This window comes from Gekko japonicus, unplaced genomic scaffold (genome assembly GCF_001447785.1).
Source record: "Gekko japonicus isolate JY-2015 unplaced genomic scaffold, Gekko_japonicus_V1.1 scaffold250, whole genome shotgun sequence".
Classification (NCBI taxonomy): domain Eukaryota; kingdom Metazoa; phylum Chordata; class Lepidosauria; order Squamata; family Gekkonidae; genus Gekko; species Gekko japonicus.
Genome location: NW_015167538.1, coordinates 638,648 through 657,955, shown reverse-complemented (window position 1 = coordinate 657,955; position 19,308 = coordinate 638,648). Strand labels below are relative to the sequence as shown.

At 46.0% G+C, this 19,308-nt stretch overlaps 2 long non-coding RNA genes across 2 annotated transcripts; both read right to left on the bottom strand.

Annotated features, from left to right (window-relative positions):
- Positions 1-5,614: 5,614 nt before the first annotated feature.
- On the bottom strand, positions 5,615-6,840 carry LOC107112429. The gene is made up of 3 exons (XR_001482590.1): positions 6,807-6,840; positions 6,250-6,345; positions 5,615-5,656 (listed from the first exon to the last, which is right to left on the bottom strand). It is a non-coding gene; the product is annotated as an uncharacterized LOC107112429 (long non-coding RNA).
- Positions 6,830-13,755, bottom strand: LOC107112427. The gene is made up of 5 exons (XR_001482589.1): positions 13,726-13,755; positions 12,218-12,313; positions 10,339-10,395; positions 9,529-9,642; positions 6,830-6,854 (listed from the first exon to the last, which is right to left on the bottom strand). It is a non-coding gene; the product is annotated as an uncharacterized LOC107112427 (long non-coding RNA).
- Positions 13,756-19,308: the final 5,553 nt, after the last annotated feature.

Here is a 19,308-nt window from a genome sequence, read left to right as displayed (position 1 = left end):
CAAAGTGGTATACGGCAGAACAACTACATGCCATCAAGTCGTAGCCAACTTACGGTGACCCCCTCTTGGGGTTTTCAAGGCAAGAGACATTCAGAGATGGTCTGCCATTGCCTGCCTCTGCACAGAGACCCTGGCCTTCTTTGGCAGTCTCCCACCCAAGCACTATCTGCGGCCAGCCCTGCTTAGCTTCCAAACTCTGATGAGAGTGGGCTAGTTTGGGCTCTGGGCTACAGCAACAGTACTAAGATGACCCCCGAGTCCTCATGAAAAAGACCAACAACGGTGGTCAGCCACGGCACCGAAGCAGAATGTCAATGTTCAGAATTCCAGAGGGGTCAGTCCGTTGTGGCCAAAATAACCAGGAGCTCAGTGGCACCATAAAGACTAACAAGATTCCATCCAGCATAAACGTCCGTGGGTCAGAGCTCTGGGTTTCAAGGGGCCACTAGACCCCTGTTCCTTTCTGCTCTCCAGCAGTGCTCCCTCTAAGCCGTGGAGTCTTATGAGCAAAAATTCTACTTTGTGAGCGACTGGCATTAAGGTTGTGAGCAAGCGATTTGGCTACTGCATAAATTACTTTGCTCTGGAGCCACCCTTCCTGGGCTAAGACAAAAATTTCTGAGCCGGAGGCTAAAAAACTGTGCGCTATCTCACACGAACTCAGCTTAGAGGGAACGCTGCTCTCCAGAGACCGTCTGCTTCTGAATGGCAGGTGCTGGGGAGGGCCACTGCCTTCCTGCCCTGGCTGGTGGAGTTTTTCGAGTTGGATGTTGAACCAGATGGATCATTGGGCCTGACCTATCAGGGCAACATCTTATGCTTCTCATGCAATTTAGGATCCGAACTCCAGAAAGCTCCTTTCACATTGTGTGATTGTCGACAGCAGCCACAGCTAGGCTGAAATAAGCCCAAGCACAGCTGGGAAGTGGAAGCTGGGACCGGTCTGGCTCTAGAGAGGCATCACAGGAGACTCTCCTTTGAAGCCAAGATCCATGACCTTCCTTTGGGCAGCTTCACACTTCAGGAGGCAGACTTGCTTTCTGCCTGCACACCTGTGTTTCCCTCTGCAAAAGCATCATGTCTGGATGAAACACAGAAACACGGAGCTGGAAGGGATCCCGAGGGTTATCTAGTCAATGCAGCACAATGCAGGACCCCAGCACAACGCAGGGAATCCACAGCTACCCCCCACCCCACATGTACAGTGTGAGCACACACCTTGAAACACCCATCTAGGAGCCCTGGCTGCACCAGGCTCATCAGATGTGTACAGTCTACATATGTTTAAAGATACGGGTACCTGAGTGTATGTCATTCACATATTATGCGTTTGCTATGGGAAACAATGGTGATCATGCAGAAAACACAAATTTGCCACGTGAAGTGTGAAGGTATTCTTGGGCTCTGCATCACACAGGCAGTTTGGCTATGGAGCTGAGCTGGCCCAATCCTTCATTAATCAACAAATTTAAGATAATTACAGAAAATGTTAATAAACTTCAATGGTTGCTGATGAATCTCATCATACTTGGAGGGAAAGACATTCTGAAGCTAATTCCCGTATCTTGATGACTGGAGCTTTGACTCTTGAAAGTGTATTATACCCTGGAAATCTTGTTGATCTTTAAGATGCTACTGGATTCGAATCTGGCTCTTCTACTGCAGACGGCTACCCACCTGGAATTACCTTCAAGCTAATTCTGAGTACCGTCCCCTTCCCCCCAAGCTCACAGTGTGAACATATTTGCTCCTGATTTGAGCATTTATGTTTAGCAGCCACTTTAGTTCCTAAAGAGATTTGTAAAACACTTTTCTAAAATCCAAAGCAGTATACAAAAGAATGCATCCTCAGTTTGTGATGCAGCTGGGTTTGGGCAGGAAGCCGATTGGAGAAATACAGGGTGTGAACGCCGCTCATGTCAGATTCATCTTTTTGGCGGGGAGGAGGTGTTCAGGTTCTGCAAAAATTCTATTTAGTTTTAATTCGTAATGCTTTAACTGTTTTTGTAAGCTGCCTTGGACCAGACGGGATATAAATGTCTTAAGGAATAAAATAATGTGTATAGTCTTCACATTCAACAATGAAGAGTCAAATGTCAAAAAATATGACCATGTTTTCTGACTTGCGCAGAAAGCTGTGTAATCCGCCTGGAGTCCCAATGAGAAAGACGGACTATAAATAACGTAAATAAAGAAATGCATAAATTGTAGGTTCAGAGACACGTTGGGATGCGCATGTTTTCTGTCCGTCTGGCTTGAGAAGGGAGTATGGGAAAAGTGAGAGCTCCCCCCCCCCCGGGGTTCCAGGAGATGCGCCTCTACACACCGGGAGTCAGCCCTCCAGCTCCCAGGCCTCCGAGTCCAACGCCCCCGTAACCGGGGACTCCGTATCCTCCTCGGCCGCCAAGGCCTGTGGAAAAACAGGCTCTGTCAGAAACCTTGCCTCAGCGCCCTGCACTGGAGGCAATTCCAAACCATGCTGCTGCTTAAAATGGAGGCTGAGCTGAGGGACTGGGCAGCTGTGGACGACTTCCCTTGCACTGGGAAGAATCGATGCCACTGATAGGCTTTTGGGATCACAAACAACAAGTGAAAGGGTTATCAGATCAATTACCCCGACACTAGGGTTGCCAGGTCCCCTCTGGCCACCAGCGGAGGATGGGGGGTGGGTAGGGTTGCTAGACCCAGGTTGGGGAAGTCCTGGAGATTTGGGGATGGCGCCTGGAGAGAACAGGGACTTCAGTGGGGTGCAGGGCCATACAGTCCAGCCTCCAAAGCATCCATTTTTTCCCCAGGGGAACTGATCTCTGTAGTCTGGAGGTGAGCTGTGATTCCAGGGGATTCCCAGGTCCCACCTGGAGGCTGGTGTCCCTACTTGACAACACCTGACCACAACGTGTCACACTGACCGAGTGCTTTCCCTAAGTACTCAAAGAGCTTTGTGCACAATTCTTACGTACAATCCTGCAAAGTAGGGCAGTGTTATTTGAAAGCACTGTGTGTGTGTGATGCTCAGAGAAACCAGGCCTCCCTCACACCGTTCTGGGAGCTCGTGGGTGGCCAAGGTTTGCACTGTGAGGATCCTAGCTCATGCTTTAAACCTCAATATCCATGGCAGGAGAACCAAGGGAGGCGCAGCCCCAAAGAAGAGGCCTCTGTTGGGAGGGAGACTTCACCTCCTCCCTTCAATCTATCCCAGTGCCTCCTCCTCTTAATGGGCATCCCACCAGGGATTGGTTTCTTAAGAAACCGGTGCTGGGGTTCCAGCTGGCTAACAATTCCCTCTCTCCAAAAAGCTGGAGCCATTCATTAACTCTGGAGTGTGGGGGAGGCCCGGTTGCTCAGGCACTCTGTTCATGCTCAGAGGTACATTGCTCCACATGGGGATTGCACGGGAGAGCTTGGTCTACTGTATTAGTGACAGGGCCATAACTCAGTGGCAGAGCATGTAGGTCTCAGGTTCTAAAAACAGAATCCCCAACCTCTCCAGTTTCAGGCACAAGGGGCGGGGAAAGATCAGGGCCACTGCTGGTTAAAGGAGACGAGGCTGAATTAGGGGGACTGACAGTCTGAGTGGGGACCGGGAAGCCATATATGGGGGGGGGGGGTTGGACCCAACAGACAACTGAGATGACATTCGGTGGCCTGTTCACCTCCCACTTCAGCTGGAAAGTTGGGGAGGGGCTGTGGCTCAGTGGCAGAGCCTCTGCTTGGCATGCAGAAGGTCCTGGGTTCAATTCCTAGCATCTCCAGTTAAAGGACCAGGCAGTAGGTGATGTGAAAGACCTCTTGCCCGAAACCCTGGAGAGCTGCTGCCAGTCTGAGTAGACAATACTGACTTGGATGGACCAAGGGTCTGATTCAGTTTAAGGCAGCTTCATGTGAGTTTCCTGTGAGGAAGCCATCCTGCACCACAGCCAGAGGTCGCACTGGGAACTCTGTCTCTGCCCTACAAACAGAATGCTCCGCCTGCACTGAAGGCCCCACCCTCCCAGGACTCCTAGCAACTGGTGTCCCTTCCCAAACCCACCCCCTTCTGTATCCCACAGACAACTGAGATGACATTCGGTGGCCTGTTCACCTCCCACTTCAGCTGGAAAGTTGGGGAGGGGCTGTGGCTCAGTGGCAGAGCCTCTGCTTGGCATGCAGAAGGTCCTGGGTTCAATTCCTAGCATCTCCAGTTAAAGGACCAGGCAGTAGGTGATGTGAAAGACCTCTTGCCCGAAACCCTGGAGAGCTGCTGCCAGTCTGAGTAGACAATACTGACTTGGATGGACCAAGGGTCTGATTCAGTTTAAGGCAGCTTCATGTGAGTTTCCTGTGAGGAAGCCATCCTGCACCACAGCCAGAGGTCGCACTGGGAACTCTGTCTCTGCCCTACAAACAGAATGCTCCGCCTGCACTGAAGGCCCCACCCTCCCAGGACTCCTAGCAACTGGTGTCCCTTCCCAAACCCACCCCCTTCTGTATCCGTCATACCTGGAATGCCGCCTCCACCCAGTCCAGCCCCTGGAACACCTGTTAGGGACAGGGAACAAAGTCAGAAGTGTGTACCCATTTTTCACTGTACTTGAGTTCATTCACAAGTTCAGAACAATGGATGCCCCCCCCCCCCGGGTTGAACAGGGACAGAGGATTCTTGTCTCACTGCAGATGCTAATTTTCTGCCCCCAGACGGTTCCCCTCTGCTCTGATCAAGTGGATTACAATGTGCATTTGTCCCTCTGCATCCTTTACGGGCATTCTCGGCAACACCCCTCCCACCTTCTGACTGGGATATAAAGACCCGGAGATCTCCATTCCTAATCATGTCTGACGAAGGCAGCTTTGACTCTGGAAAGCTCACACCCTGAAACCCTGGTTGGTCTCGTAGATACCACTGGACTCAAACCTATCTTTTCTACTACAGACCAACATGGCTACCCTTTGGAACTGTTTTTCACTGATGCAGATCCGGGGTTGCTGTCCATGGCTCTGCATTCTAATCCTATCTTCCACTGATGGAGGCAGAGGTCCATCAGTGGCTATTAGCCACAAGGTATAGATAGGGGCTCTGGGGCAAGTGATGCTCTGTCTTCTTGGTGCTTGGGGGGGCCAACAGTGGGAGGGCTTCTAGTGTCCTGGCCCCACTGCTGGACCTCCTCATGGCACCTGGTATTTTTGGCCACTGTGTGACACAGAGTGTTGGACTAGATGGGCCATTGGCCTGGTCCAACATTGGCGTCTCTTATGTTCTTATGTCTTATCTCCCTTTCTGGTTGAGGGACGGGCAGTCAGGTGGCCTTCACTAGCGGTACAGTGAAACCAGTCCTCTTGCCTGGCAGACTTGGGGTGCCGTTAATAGAAACAGACAAATAGGAGCTGTTTTCGGCAGGCTCAACTCGTGGTTGAGAAAGGACGCTGGGAAAGGAGAATTCCCTGCCAGTTCGGGACCTTGAGTTGATTCAGAGGGGTGTGTAAGGTGCCATCTTGGACTTGGCTTGTTAAGTTACTGGACCAGAAACGATCTCTGCAGCCTCTTAGGTTCCAAAACTCTGCTGGATCCATCCCCCCTTTTGAGGACAGGGTGGCCAGAACCGCACAAGGTGTTCTGATCCCACATACGTACCATATTTCGGGGGCTTGGCTCCGGGCTGTGCTCCAATCTGGGGGATCCCTGTAAGATGTCGAAAGAAATAAGTCCTGTCAGAATGCCTGTTGCCTCGAGCGCCCCTTCAGGCTTGCCCTCACAGTCAGCCATCTTGATCTATGGGTCCAGGGCTTTGCGAATGCGTGCCTCGTAATCAAAGATTCGCAAGTGAGGAGGATCTGAGCACCAAGATTTATTTATATAGAACATTTTGATGAACAGGTCCGTTTAGAAGGCTGCCGACAAAACCACTGGGGAAAACCACCATACTGCAAATTAAAACTCCAAAGCAGTCATCAAATCGAAACTGTTGGAACAAACTGCTTTAAGCTAACTCGCTGTAAGGCGAAATAAATCAGCTTGGCAGTTTTTCAGTCATCGGCAGGACCAAAAAGTCTTTGCGAAATCAGAACCAGATGCCTGAGAAAACGGGGCAGAGCAGGCCCCGTTTAGGTAGGGAGTTTCAAGGTGCCGCACCAGAGAAGACCCTGTCCTGTCTCCTGACCCACTGCACTGCAGACAGTGTGGGGACCTGGAGCCAGAAGGAAGATCTTTGTCAACCATGGGTAAGTTCATATGAGAGAAGGCAATTCTTAAGGGACAGCAAAAGAACCAGTTACCTGCACCAGGTATGCCCCCTACACCAGGTACGCCTCCCACGCCAGGTACGCCTCCCACGCCGGGAACGCCTCCCACGCCGGGAACGCCTCCAGCACCTGCAGAGAGATTCAAAATTTTGGAGGTTTTAATTTATAAAACAAAAGGTGTGGAAGTAATCCACTCTGATACAGAAGCCTGGCGGATGGTGATCTTTCCACATTGCCAAGGAAGGGGCATGACCCTCATCTACTGTCCCTAGCTCTTTTATAACAATTAAGCTCTTCCCGGATCACCGTCACACTGGAAGAGGACAGCTCTAACCCCATCACGGGCTCCTTGTCCCCTCTCCAGTCTCTAAACCAGTAAAGGGTCTGGCTGGCTTTGCTCGCATCAACGGGCATCCTACTCTGTGCTTTTTTGCTGAACACGTGCCTCGAAATCTCCATTTTGCATTCACCCAGGAAAAACAGCTGTGGCCAGCTGCGTGGTGCAGAGGGCTAGGACCAGAAGAGGGGCGCTCCCCGAGGAAAAGCCGGGGCAAAGGAGTTGGGGGCAAAGGGGTACAAGCCAGACTCACCGTATTTTGCTGCTTTAGCTGCTGCTGCTGCTGCTCCGAGCCCAGGCACTGAAACGGGAATGAAAGAATACATCATGGCAGTTCAGACGAGGGGTCCCCAACTTGGCGCCCATGGGCACCATGATGCCTGCCAGCCCCTTCCCTGGTGCCCACCAAATGTTCCTAGGAAATGGGGCTTTTGCCCAGCAAGCCACTAGAGATCTGATTGGCTGTGCAGATTTTTAAAAACGTTAGTTTGGCACCACAAAAGTGACAGCCTGCCTCTCTCCCAGCATCTGGTACTTGCAGATATGCTGCCTCTAAACATGGAAGCTCTGTACTTTACAAGTAGAGTTGAAGGCCTCTGTTGGGAACGAACCAAAGCCTTTAACTCGTCCATCCATGTGTGTGGGTGAATGAGTGCATGCAGGGGGTTACTTTAACCAGGGCTTCTTTTGTAAAAAAAAAGCCCAGCAGGAACTCATTAGCATAATAGGCCACACCCAACAGCAGAAACTCATTAGTATATTAGATCACACCCCTGAAAGCACAGCTCAATAGCATATTAGGCCACACCCCCTTGTTACCAGCCACACCCACCTTTTGCTTGTTATTGTTTACCTTGTTTGTTGTCAAAACTTCTTTGCATGTTAGGCCACACACCCCTAATGTAGCCAATCCTAATGAGTTTCTGCTGTTGGGTGTGGCCTATTATGCTAATGAGTTCCTGCTGGGCGTGGCCAGCTCAGGAGCCAGCCGGAACTCCGTTCCTGTGTGTTCCTGCCCCAAAATAGCCCTAACTGCAAATTAAGGGTCCACGTTAATTTTTGAGGCTATTTCATTTCTGATGTGGTCCTGCAACGGGACAGGAAAGAAAATACTAAGGAAAGGTTTGGAGAATGCAAGCAAACTTTGGGCATCCTGATCTGAAACGCCTCTTTCCTCTCCTCCCACGCCTTTTTCTTTTCTTTTCTTTTGTTCGTGTACAGAATCGGATCATCTCATTCGATGAAGTGTTCACGGAGAATCCCAATCACTGAATCACAGAGTTGGAAGGGTCCATGCAGGCCATCTAGTCCAACCCCCTGCTCAGAGTTCCTGGGAACTCAGAGGTTATGGACGACTCTGAGATATTTCAGCTGGTCCTAATAAAAAAAAGTATGACGCTGCTGTTCCCCCCCCCCCATGGATCCACGTGTGACCGATGAGCTTTTGTCTCATTCCAATGACACGCAGCAGATTTTGTTTATTGGCACTGCGGTCCTAAACAGAGTTACATCCAGATTCAACAGGCATGGAAGGGTGCAACTCTGTTTACGACTACCCTGCCAGAAACGGGTACTTGGCTTCATGTTTTGGTATTGCCCCAGTGGATTTAATTGCAGGGACTGGTGGGCCATGTGGTCTTTTCAGAGACGCTGTCCCACCAGCCCCGATTTTTTCACTCAAGAGCTCCTGATAAGAGTCACAAGAACCCCCCCCACCTCCAGGATTCCACAGAAGGGGGGGGGGAGACAAACACCCTGCATTCCGTTCCTTTATGGTCATGGAATTCCCCCTGGATTCTGGTTTCACTAGGGAAATTTCTAATGCTAAATCCAGAATAACAACAACAAGAAGAAGATGAAGAAGAGTTGGTTTTTATACCCTGTTTTTCTCTACCCCGAGGAGTCTCAAAGCAGCTTACAATCACCTTCCCTTCTCCCAACAGGCGCCTTGTGAGGTAGGTGGGGCTGAGAGAGTACTGAGAGAACGGTGACTGGCCCAAGGTCACCCAGCAGGCTTCATGTGGAGGAGGAGCGGGGAATCAAACCTGATTCTCCAGATTACAGTTCACTGCTCTTAGCCACTACACCACGCTGGCTTAGACCATGCACAGCTTGCCACAGCTAGCTCATTAGATCTTCACTCCCCCCCACAGACACAAGTTAATGATGCACAGATGTGCATTTATAAGACACTATGAGAAAGCAGTCTTGCTTAGATTGTATGCACAGATGCATCCAGATTTCCTTTTCTGTACGTATAACCACAGACCCAATAAACTGAGCACACCAGACTGCATGTGCAAACGCTCTGTACAAAATGCAGAAATCAAAGCACGCACAACACTGCGTAGTATTCCTATTGCATCAGTTATGCTTTGGAAACAAGACCGGGCAATTTGGAACTCCAACATCCAGGGAGAGATTCAGATGGAGAGAATTTTGGAACAACGCCTACCTGGAAGACTGTTTGAAAATCACAGTGATACACGGTAGTACTCTTAAGCAATGCGCAGGGTTGTGGCCCTTGGATCTCTTCCACAAATCTTATTGTGTCTGAGCATCTTGCATCAGGGAAAGGGTCCTTCCACTGGAAGAAAGGGCTTCCACTGCAGGAACAGATCCAGGGATGGCAACCCATGAATTGTTAGATTTACCACAAATGCATTTGGAATGAAAAACTGGGGGCCTTCTTGGTGGTGGCCCCCTTGGTTGTGGACCTCCCTGCTCAGGGAGGCTCAACTGATGTTCATTTCATTCCAGAGCTTTCACTGAGCGAGCTTTTCAACTGGGAGGGCTGGTTTTACAACCTTGCTAGCATTACTAATTTTGTGTTGGACGGTAATCAGGTACTACCAACCAGCTTGGCACCTCTGCTCCAAGAAAGTCTAGAAATGTGGAAGATGAAATAGAAGGAAAGAAAGAAATGCCACAGGCAACAAGCACCACCACAACAGAACACATGTAGGGCTGCTAACCTCCAACGCCGCCAACTCCGACACCGGGCACCAGGCCGCCAACCCCTCCGACGCCAGGTGCCAGGCCGCCAACTCCTCCGACGCCGGGCACCAGACCTCTTGCTGCAGCAGCTCCTGTTTGATTAAAGCACACCTTTAACAAAAATAACAACAACAAAAATAACAACAGCAAAAATAACAACAACAAAAATAACAACAACAAAAATAACAGCAACAAAAATAACAACAACAAAAATAACAGGTAACAGCCTGGGAACTACTGTGACACAAGGTCAGCAAGCATCTGTATGCACTTTTATTAAGGCTACAGAAGAAGTCAAAATGTGCCCCAAAGAACTGACATTCTAAGGCCTGCAAAGGGAGTCTAAAGAGGGCACCTCTCTTCTCTTGACGCCTCACCAAGGGCCGGGCTTCCCAGTCTTGTAGGAAAGGGAAAGGGCGGCGTGATCGATTGCACTTGCAACACTGGCTGTTCTTTTATTTCTTTTAGGCAGTATCTGCCAGGCTGCTGTTCCTCTCCTTCTTTTCTTCTTTTCCTACCCTAGGTATTGCTGCCAACTCCAGGTTGGGGAGATCCTGGAGATGTGGGGGTGCAGCCCTGGCATGGTGGGGTTTGGGGAGGGAAGGGAACTCAGCAGAGTAGAGTGCCATAAAGCTCACCCTCCAAAGCAGCCATTTCCTTCACGGGAAGTGATCTCTACAGACTGGGCAACAGTGGTAATTCCAGGAGATCTCCAGGCCCCAGCTGGAAACTGGCAACCCTAATCCCTAGGCCGGACGGGGCACCTGCACAGTCAGCCTCTTACTTACCGTATTTAGCTGCCTTGGCGGCTGCTTTTGCTGCTCCAGGACCTCCTGGTACCAACCCTAAGAAGAAGAAGAAGAAAGGAGGAGGAGAGTAGAAACCGCCTATCCTAATTCCATCGAGTGCCCCCGCAACCCATCCCCGCCTTGTCTTCACTGGCCAGATGGGAAAAGGCCTGGCAAATGTCTGTGGCATGTCTAAACCTCAAAGGGAAAGTACAAAGAGAGAATCACGGGAACGAAATAAAAGAGGAAAGCAAAAACCAAGACTGAATTTTACGAATATACTATTGTATAACCCTTTTAAAGGCATCATAAAGTTCCATTCACAATATATAGGTCCATGCAGTCATAGATAACAGATGCCAACTATACTACACAGTTAGTTACAGTGGAAATCACTTTGGAGGCCTCCAGCCCCAAACCTCAGTTCAGAAGGATCCAAGTGCAGAAAATTCCAGAAGACTTTGATCAATCCGCAAGACTGTGATTAGTACCCAGTAAAGTGCTTGTCAAATATTACTGTCTTGTTCTTGAGTAAATCTATCTTGAGATTCTTAAGGTGCTTCTTGAAAATTTAAAGTGCTTCGTGCTCCATGCCTGTTGTATCCATCAATATCCAAAATATAGAGGTGCAATAATCCATCCAACGGAATTTGCCAGCATATGTACTTTCCTCACAGATGGAAAATTACATTTTACCAATCCACAACAGCAAAGCACTCAAACCATGTAAGAAGCAGGTCTCCATCCTGGACTAGATGGAACACTGGTCTGATCCAGCATGGCTCTGCCTATTATGGAAATACCCAAATTTAGTTGACAAACAAAAGGAATCATCGACTGGAGAAAAATTATTTGGGAAGAGACTGTTCTCATGGGCCTTCCTGGTAACCCACTAGGTAATATTATCAACTTTGGCTTCTGTTGGCTATTTCCTGGTACATCAATATCCAGTTTTGTTAATATCACGATTGCTACAAATTTCATCCGCTCTTGGCCTTTTAAGTGATCTTTGTGTTCCATTATGGTTGGGGTAACACTTGATCAACTACTGGGTTTCCTGTTTTCAAATGGAAGCTGCCTTAACCATCTGTTTTTCTGTTTTCAAATACTGTTTTTCTGTTTTTCTGTTTTCTGTTTTTCTGTTTTCAAACCATCTGTTTTCAAATGGAAGCTGCCTTAACCATCTAACGGAATTTGCCAGCATATTTACTTTCCTCACAGATGGAAAATTACATTTTACCAATCCACAACAGCAAAGCACTCAAACCATGTAAGAAGCAGGTCTCCATCCTGGACTAGATGGAACACTGGTCTGATCCAGCATGGCTCTGTCTATTTTGGAAATACCCAAATTTAGTTGACAAACAAAAGGAATCATCAACTGGAGAAAAATTATTTGGGAAGAGACTGTTCTCATGGGCCTTCCTGGTAACCCACTAGGTAATATTATCAACTTTGGCTTCTGTTGGCTATTTCCTGGTACATCAATATCCAGTTTTGTTAATATCACGATTGCTACAAATTTCATCTGCTCTTGGCCTTTTAAGTGATCTTTGTGTTCCATTATGGTTGGGGTAATACTTGATCAACTACTGGGTTTCCTGTTTTCAAATGGAAGCTGCCTAGTGCAGGGGTCTTTGAGAACTTTAACATTAGCATACTGGTTTGTGTTATTTAAAAGGCATTACTCAACTTTGGTTGTGGATTTTACCTTGGACTAACACAGCTACCTGCAAACACAAGAGTCTTTTGTTATTCTAGACCTCATGGTTGCCCTGGGAGGGTGAATGGAACCTCCCATCTTTTGAATCACTGCAGAAACACAACACTGAGCCAAGACATCACTACCTGCACTGGTTGCCATACCCTGATGACATACCTCCAGTTCCAATGCCACCGGGTGCCACACCACCAGGTACCACGCCACCAGGTGCTACACCAGGAACAGTTCCAAAGCCAGGTGCTACCCCAGTCCCTGAGGAAAATGTAGTTATTTATTTTAAAATTATCGACAAATCACCTTTCTTCAACCAGTTTCAGGAGGGTAGCCATGTTGGTCTGAAACAGAAAAGCTAGATTTAAGTCTATTAGCACCTTAGAGACCAACAAGAGTCTAATTAAGGGAGCTTTGACTCTTGAAAGCTTATACCCCCAAAATCTCACTGGTCTCTAAGGTGTTACTGGACTTCTAGCTCTTTCTTCAACCAGTGGACCTAAGGCCCAAACATAAGGTCAAGTTAAAAAGGAATGCAGTAACTTATCTAACACCTTTCTAGATTGTCACACCAAAAGGGACAGAGACTGGGACAATCAGAAGGCTAGATTGTATTGCCTTCCTTTTGAGGGCAGGAAGACTCCAAGAAGGGGATGAACTCTCAAAGAGGAGATTATAAATTCTCAGGAAGAAGCTCTTGACTTTTGTCCAGGAAAGTAATAGTCATGAAGGACTAAACCTTTACATCAGGACTCCATCGTGACCATGTGTTGAGGGACAATGATCAGAAGTCTCATCTCTGAGAGCTAAGATTATGATGGATTTTGAAATGCTGCAACTTCAAGAATTATTAGCCTATCTTAATTAGACATTGGCTAGGGTAAGTATAGTGTTCAAGGTTGAGAGGACTGCATGGTTTCACCTTTTCTTTACATTCTTGCTTAGGACTGATGCTTGAACAGATCATGTGTTCTTTTTTTTTTTTTTGCTGTTTACGAAACTTGTATTTTGAATGCTCAGAGCCTGGTTTATGCAAAGACACCATATCTATTCAGTCCTCAGGGCTTTTCTAAGCTTCCAGAACCTGAGGGAATGGGGCTTGCAAGCCCATTCCATCACAGGTATGATTTCTTATAATTATCTGGGTGCTTGGCTTTTATTGTGAGCAGCCTCGAGCAGGTCTTGAGAAGTAGCATACAAATTTTCTAATCAAATAAGAAATGGGTCAGATGGCGCACATAAGGAACGTAAAGGAAAATCTTAATATTTATATTTTACAGTAATAGTTGTGGAAGTTGTGGAAAAGTGGGATCAGCTGCCTAGGGAGGTGGTGAGCTCCCCCTCACTGGCAGTCTTTAAGCAGCAGCTGGACAAACACTTGTCAGGTATGTTCCAGACTGATCCTGCATTGAGCAGGGGGTTGGACTAGATGGCCTCTGTGGCCCCATCCAACTCTGTGATTCTATGTATGCACAGAAGATCGATTCAGCTTCTGCCCTTTGGAATCCCATGGATCTCTCCCTGTCTGGACTTAAATCAATGAAACAGAAGCATCAATTACTCCAAGCTGAGCATAACAGTAAATTTCAGGCCAGCCTCATCTGGTTCGTTTGCATTACAAGACTATCCATAACAATCCTGTGAGTGACAGATAAGTGGGCCATTCAGCTCACCATATGCTGCTGCTTTAGCTGCTGCCTTTGCTGCTGCTGCCGCCGCCGCCGTCCCTGGAGCCACACCTGAAGGTACATACAAAAGACATGGTCAAGAAGCAGGACAGAATTTGTCCCATCAGGGGACACGTCTTCTTAATCTAACTCACCAGGAACACCACCTGGAGCCACACCTGGAAAGCCACCAACACCTGGTACTCCGCCTGGGACCCCACCAACGCCTCCGACTCCACCAACACCTGGGACCTGACCTGAAACAAAAGAGGTGAAATTGGAGGGCAAGCTTGTTCTGAATGGGCTTGCTAATAACTTTTGTAAAAAATGTTCTTATATTTTAAAGCCAACCCAAACAGGGAAAAAAACATAACAATGGTGGCAAGTCTACACTTAAGCCTCTATAAAAAGCTTCCTATTATCAAAAAATATGTCCATGCACAGTTCTTGTCTGTATGCCATAGGCTCAAATGTTAATAAAGCTGTAAGGTCCTCAATCCACTGAATTACTGGTGTGGGCATTTATCTTTCCAGTGACATAATATAGGTCTTTTAGCTACAGCAAGAGCACAGAGGCTCCAAGCAAACAGTTGAAAAGTACATAAAAGCATCCTCAAAGATCAATAAATGTTCTAATGCAAAACTGATATAAGTAATTACTTCTTTCCAAAAAGACCGAATAACTGAACAGGCCCAAAGCATATATTTAAGAGATGCATCTTGTAAGTTACAATACCAGCAATTAGACACCTTACTTAGTCCTTTAATGAAAAGATGCTGTGCAGTCCAGTGTATCCTAAATATATATATTTTTATTCAATAAATTGTTGCGCGATGGCAATAGAAACCACAAGTACAAGATTTAGGGCCAGATCCCTTAGTATTGGCAAAATAGGGTGATCTAGCTCCTCATTCCATTAATTTCTGCAAGTTCACATATCATATGTATTAATTGGCATCAATGATTTATAAACAAATATTTTTCTTCCTTGATTCAGAGAGAGTTTCCGAGAGTAATGGAGATTCTGAAGCACTTAGTGCTGCAGGGACATATTTAGATAACAACAGCTGTCGCAGTTGTAAACACTGCCATTCAACAGAGGTTGACAGATCATATCTAGACCTCAGCTGAGAAAATAACAAAAAAATTTCATCATAGTCTATTAATTGGTCCAAAGTAACTCCCCCCATCTGTCCTAGCCTCCCATAAAAAAATTCTTCCCAATTTTTAAATCTCGAAGGGCCCATAATGTTCATTTAGCATGTGAAAATGAGTTGACCTTATATTGTCATGACACTGCATGCCATCATTCTCTAACTGCAGAAACTGCAGGTGGAACAGGATCTATCTTAGCATTTATCACCCTTAATGCATTCCATTTGAAGAGCGGACCCAGACAAGAAGTCTCCAAAATAGCCCAACAGAGAGTCCAGTCAAGAGGAGTGATCAGCAGTGGTCAGCACAAGTTAACGAACATGCCTGATGATATAAACTAAGATCAGGAAAACCAAATCCTCCCTCATTAAATGGAGTTACATCCACTTTACAGAAAACGGAGGCTGTAAGGACCAGTGTTCCCTCTAAGCTGAGCTAGTGTGAGCTAGCTTACAGTTTTTTAGCCTCCGGCTCACACATTTTTGTCCTAGTTCAGGAAGGATGGGGCTCCAGAGCAAACTAATTTATGCAGGAGCCGAATCGCTCGCTCACAGCTTTAATGCCGGTAGCTCACAAAGGAGAATTTTTGCTCACAAGACTCCACAGCTTAGAGGGAGCATTGGTAAGGACCCCACATACATTTCCAAAATCCAGCCATGGAGATTTGCCATTGTTCATATTGATTTACATTCATTATCACTGCCAATTTCATCCACACACAAAGGTTCAGTAAGAACGTGTTGTTGAGTAACATCTCAAGGTGAAAAAAAAATGCTTCTGTATCTCTCCCAAAGGATTCTTTGCCTTTACTGTAGAATTCAGATCAGAACTCATAAAACGGTAAATTTGTTTCAGTAGTGGCAGTACATATTTTATTCTTCTCATTCTTCATCAGAGGAATATAATTCTTTTTCTTTTGATATCTTAAATAGTGTGATAAGATTTTACATGTTCTCTCACCACCTGCCCTATATGACAGGCATGAACAAGTTAAAGCGTACTCTGCTTTTGCTGACAATATGTTATTGAGCTTGTATTTAACTTTTCTCAGTTCCCGATAGCGACCCAGTGTGGGAGATACAGAAAATTGACTTAACAAATATTTCAACCTGTTTTTCAAAGTTGTTTCTTCCCCTTCTCTAAGTTTCTTCTTCTTGTGAGAAGCATATGCAATAATCCTTCGTCTGATAAAAGCTTTCCAAGCATCCCATTCAATAGCATGAATACCACCTGGTCCTTGGTTGATACTAAAATATTCTGATAATTCAGACATCATCTGAGTTTTAAAAGTTTCATTGGTAAGAAGAGAAACATTAAGCCACAGTAGACCAGGTGCTGTAACCCAATCTGGAAAACAAAGGGCTAGGAACCTGGGTGTGGTCAGAAATAATAATTATATCCATATTACAGGCTATATTCTGGGGCATCGAAGGAGCCAAAACAAGAAAATAATCTGATCAGAAGCAATAGTGATGCAAAGAAAACAGAAGTATAATCTCTGTCCCTTTAGTGCAAAATATGCCAAGGATCAATCAAACCCAGTTCAGCTATATAAGCTCTAAGTGTAGATCTCACCAAAGAATATTCTTTGCATGGGGGTATACTTAAATCTAGAACTGTATGTAGTATTTCATTAAAATCTCTCCCAAAGCACAGATAATCATATGTAAAATTTACCAGGTGGCTGAAATACTGATGACACATATCTGAAGAGTCCGTATTTGGACCATACACATTAATCATAACAATAACAGAATCAAAGCTTTTCACTACGAAAATAATAAAGAAAATGTTTCAGTCTATTATCATTTGTTGTCCTGAAAAGAAATCAATTTATATATCAATATAGCAATGTGTTAGTTAGTTTGTTAGTTGTATCTGTAGTTAGTTAGATGTATCTGTAATATCTCCAACCAAACTCTACACAGATAATTCTTATTGTTTGCCTTTATATGAGTTTCTTGTAAAAAAGCCACATCATCAGAGCTTTCAGTTTAGAAATAACCTTTTTGTGCTTAGTAGCACAACATCTGAAAATATCACACTGAACATAAAGCTTGAAAATAATGTATTTAATCAACAATGCCCAATTCCCCAATCTCAGAAAAGCTGCAGCAAGGAACTAAGGCTTTACATCAGGATTAAATCTTTACATGTTGACCATGTGTTGAAGGACTCTGAAATGCCACAACTAGTCTATCCTAATGAGGCAGAGTTTAGGACAAGTATGGAGTTCAGGGTTTAGAGGACTGTGCGTTTTCACCTTTTCTTTACATCCTTGCTCAGACTAATTCTTTTAAAGATCATGTGTACTCTTTTGATTGTTGTTTATGAAACTTGTATTTTGAATGCTCAAGGCCTGATCTCTGCAAACACACCATGCGTATTCAGTCTTCACAGCTTTTGCAAGAGAATCTGAGGGAACAGAACTTGCAAGTCCATTCCATCACAGGTATGATTTGTTTTAACTGTCTGGGTGCTTGGCTTTTATTGTTGTGAATTGCCTCAAGCAGGTCTTGAGAGGCAGCATATTAATTTTCTAAACAAATAAAAAAGGTCACATGGAGCATGTAAGGAATGTGTGCATAGAACATCGATTCTACTTCTGCACTATGGAATCCCATGAAACTCTCCTTGGCTGGACTTAAATGAAAGGAACAGGAGACTCAGTTACTCAAAGCTGAGTGTAACAGTGAATTTCAGGCCAGCCTTGTCTGGTTCATTTGCGTTACAAGACTACCCACAGCAATCCTGTGAGTGACAGATAAATGGCCCATTCAACTCACCATATGCCGCTGCTTTAGCTGCTGCCTTTGCTGCTGCCGCCGCCGCTCCTGGACCAGCACCTGCAGGTAGATACAAAAGACACGGTCAAGAAGCAGGGAAGAATTTGTCCAGGTAGGGGACACATCTTCTTATCCTAACTCATCAGGGATAGTACCTGGAGCCACACCTGGAAAGCCACCAACCCCTGGGACTCCACCTGGGACCCCACCAATGCCTCCGACTCCACCAGCACCTGGGACTTGACCTGGAATAGAAGAAGTGAAATTGGAGGGCAAGTTTGTTCTGAATGGGCTTGATAAATAAATAAAGTTAAATAAAGTCCTAATTTTATGAAGATATCTACAAGGTAAAAGGAAAAGAACTGCATGTAATATTGTTACCTAAAGACTGTAACTATATGATAACAATAAATTTTAATAATAATAAGTTTTAACAAGTTAATCATTAATATATCTTTGGACTTGGACAGATGGGAAATCGTAAACCTTTGTTTGTGGGGTAAAGAAAATACACTCAAAATGAACATCACAGCTTGGATTATGTGTGTATTCTAACATAAGTAATGACATCTGGGCACCACCAAAAATGCCCGTCGGCAAATGTGTGCATATAAAGTGCTGTCAAGTCACAGCCGATTTATGGCGACCCCAGCAAGGGGCTTTCAAGGCAAGTGAGAAGAAGAGAGGTGGTTTGCCAGTGCCTTCCTCTGCAGAGTCTTCCTTGGTAGTCTCCCTTCCACGTACCAACCTGCTTAGCTTCTGAGCTCTGACGAGATTGGGCTATACCATGCCGCCTTCCCTCCCGCATCAGTAAATTCAATCCATGATATATTGTCTCCCAATGGCATCACCTCAGGTTTTGTTCCGTTAATCGAACAGTCAGACAAATCACCAAAAGTTTTAATTATGTTCATTAATACAGGAATGCAAGACTGGGGCTCCAAACTGAACACTAAAAGACCACCTGCATAAAGAACAATTCTACATTCCGAAGAGTTATGTACGAAGCCATGAACTGTTACTATTTCGTCTGATAGCATAAGCCAGAGGTTCCAAACACAGATCAAAAATAAGAGGAGGAAGAGGACAACCTTGTCTAGTGCCCCTCTCAGGTGGCAATCTTTTCCAAAAACTTTTGGAAGGAAAGCCACACAGCAATTCTGCAATCGATAGATAAATGGGTTACTTGGCTCACCATAAGCTGCTGCTTTAGCTGCTGCCTTTGCTGCTGCCGCTGCTGCCGCCGTCCCTGCACCTGCATACAAAAGACATGGTCAAGATGCAGGGAAGAATTTGTCCAGGAAAGGGATGCATCTCCTTAGCCTAACTCACCTGGGACAGTGCCTGGAGCCACACCTGGGAGGCCAGCAACACCTGGGTAGGCGCCCGGGATCCCGCCAACACCTGGGTAGGTGCCTGGGACTCTTCCAACACCTGGGACCTGACCTGAGACAGAAGAGGAGAAACTGAAGAGCAAGCTTTGTTCTGAATAGGCTCTATAAGAACTTAACCTTGACCCCATCAGTTTGGCTGATCTCACTGGGCATTTGCAAGCCAGGATAAGGCAGGACGTGCGGAACATGTTCAGCATGATGATTCACTGTTGCCAATATCAACCCACTCTCGTCCATCGAGTCTAGCGCAGTG